Here is a 2,854-nt window from a genome sequence, read left to right as displayed (position 1 = left end):
ATATATACTAATGGCGCACTGTGGCACGGTGCGCCATTAGTAGTTTAAACTAGTAATGGCGCAATGTGACACGGTGCGCCATTAGTAGTTTTGCAAAAAAAAAGAATAAAAAAAATTTAGTACTGGCGCACTCCTAGTCTGGTGCGTCATTACTAGTTAGAACTAGTAATGGCGCACTTCGGCCAGATGCGCCATTAGTATGTATGTAAAAATGAAAAAAAAATTATCACTAGTGGCGCACCTTTTGTCTGGTGCGCTATTAGTGTCTTCCACACTAATGGCGCATCACCAACTGGTGCGCCATTAGTATATAGTAGTGGCACACTGCTTCCAAGGTGTGCCATTAGTGTCAATCCTATCTATAGCCCTTTTCCTAGTAGTGAGAGGCAGAAGAGTTCAGAGCTTCTAAAGACGGTCTTGAGGGTAGTGTACACGGGCGATGCTACTATATTAGTGTAGTATAGCCCTGTGTCAAACGAAGGAAGCCTTTCGATAACATGTTTACCACCTGCATCCCGCTTTGTGATGAGTAGGCACTCCTTGCCGTTTTCATCATCGGTCTCAGCATGGAAACCATTAGCGCGGATGTCTCTAAAGCTCAAAAGAGTACGAGTCGACTCCGGGTACAACAATGCATCATTAATGATCAAAGTTGTTCCCATAGGGAGTATAATACTGGCTCGTCCGGAGCCAACTATGTGAGAACCGCAACCGGCGATTGTCATAATACTTCCCGGAGATTTTTTAATGGACTCAAAGTACTTAGTTTCTCGTAAAATGGTATGAGTGGTGGCGCTATAGGCAAGGCACGTTTCCTCCATTCGGGCGCCACACGCGTTCTAAAATATGACATCTAATTAATGTAATGAGGAAAAAAATACATTAAAAATAAATGCACACATCTCAGAACATAACATGCTATCATGTATAAATAATGGAATAAATGAATGAAATAAATGTCATCCAATCGCCAAAGTAAATAATAAGTTTATGCTCTCATAGAGCTTACAACCAAATCGAATTTATTCAAATTTATTGTATCAAATCACGGAATCATGATAAACAAAAGGGTATGCAAAGTGGACTCGGTGAAGAAGCCATTCACTTCAGCCGCAATCTCCATACTAGTGAGTTGATCCTCCTTAGAAATCATCTTGGAGGCAGCATCAATGTCTAGTGACGGCACCACCGAGGCGACCATGTGGTCAACCTCCATGGCGACGTGGGCGTCGGTAGAGACCGCCAAAGCTGCCGCGATGGGCACCACGGGGTTCGCCTCTATGGGCGCAACAGGGGGCATAGAGATCATCACGGGTGCCGCCATGGGCGCCGGTCATGCTCCCTCCTGAACCAAGGCGAGGTGCATCTCACGCGCCTTCCGAGCCTTGTATGCTTCAATGACCTCCGGTGGTGCGCGGCATTGGCGGGAGAAATGCTCCACCAAGCCACAACAGAAGCAGTCCTGAGGCCTCTGCCCTCTCTTGCCCGGCTTGTGCTGCTTAGCCGGGGTGGGGGGGGTGAGGGCCCTTCTTCTTGCCCTTGCGACCCCTCTTCTTCTGTTGAGGCTTGCGGACTTTGAGAGCATTCACCTCCTGGCGAGAACTCCTCCCAAGTGGTTGCGCGACAAAGTTCTTTTTGAGAACCTCGTCCTGCGCCTCCACCACCTGGAGGACGTCAATCAACTCTGAATACCTCGTGTAGTTCCCCTAGCGGTAGTTCCGTGAGGAATGGACCGCGTTGGGGTGGAAAGTGGATAGGGTTTTCTCAATCTTCTGGGAGTCGGTAATCTCAGTACCACACAACCGAAGAGTCGTACAAATCCGGTGCAGAGCCGAATTATACTCCCCAACCGTCTTGAAGTACGCAAACCTCAGACGGATCCACTCTGCCTCTGCACATGGCTTCACAGTGTACTTCAGCCGCTCAAACCGCTGCTTAAGAGCGGTCCAAAGGCCAGAAGCACTGCGCTCAGCCATATACTCATCTTTTAGAGTAGGTGACAGGTGATGACGGAGAAAGTGCAGAGCCTACGCATTCTCAGTTTTGAAATTGGGATCTGTGGCGGCTAGCTGGGCCCTCTTACCGATCGCCCTCAGGAGGGTTTTGCCCTGGAGAAAAATCTCGTAGTCCGAGGACCATGACAGGTAGTTTAGCTCTGTCTGGGCCAACTCAGAAAACTCCTTGTTGACAATTCTAGCCATCTGCGATTTATGCAAAAATCATGAGATTACGGCAGGTAATCTTTTGCACAAAGCGATGTTGATAAACTTATTCAATAAAAATGATGTTCCATTATTTAAAACATGTTCTTATATTATTTACTTAATGATTAAGAGTGCAAAACAATTAATCTATAGTAGTACAATCATACAATAAAGCATGTTTACAGAATATAGCATGTTAAGCGCATTTTGTACGTGAAAAATAGCCCAAATATTGAATTTCCGAGACATTTTAAAGCCCAAATACGCGTTTTCAGCGAAAACAGACAGTTTCAGGGGGTTCTACGCGAAATATTGCTGCAGGAATAAAATTCGCGTAAAAGCTGAAAACTACAGGGGCTAAACCGCAATTTTTCCGTGCTACAGCCGGCGCCCCTCTTTTTTTTATAGAGGGATCCCCACGACGCGGCCCATCCGGCCCAAGAGACAGCGGGCCGGCCCAGGCGCTACGTTGCCTCCTGCCCGCAGCGACGCTAGGGTTTCCCCTAGCGCCCAGGGTGCGGCGGCGGCCTGCGGCTGGCGCCATACGACGGCGTCGCGGCAACGGCCGGTGGTGGCTACAGCGCGCGGCGGCCACGACGGGCGGCGGCGCCTATGGCGCGGGGCCAAGGCGGCTGGCCATGGCGCGCAGC

Source organism: Triticum dicoccoides, chromosome 7B (assembly GCF_002162155.2).
Source record: "Triticum dicoccoides isolate Atlit2015 ecotype Zavitan chromosome 7B, WEW_v2.0, whole genome shotgun sequence".
NCBI lineage: Eukaryota > Viridiplantae > Streptophyta > Magnoliopsida > Poales > Poaceae > Triticum > Triticum dicoccoides.
This window is presented reverse-complemented; position numbering follows the sequence as displayed.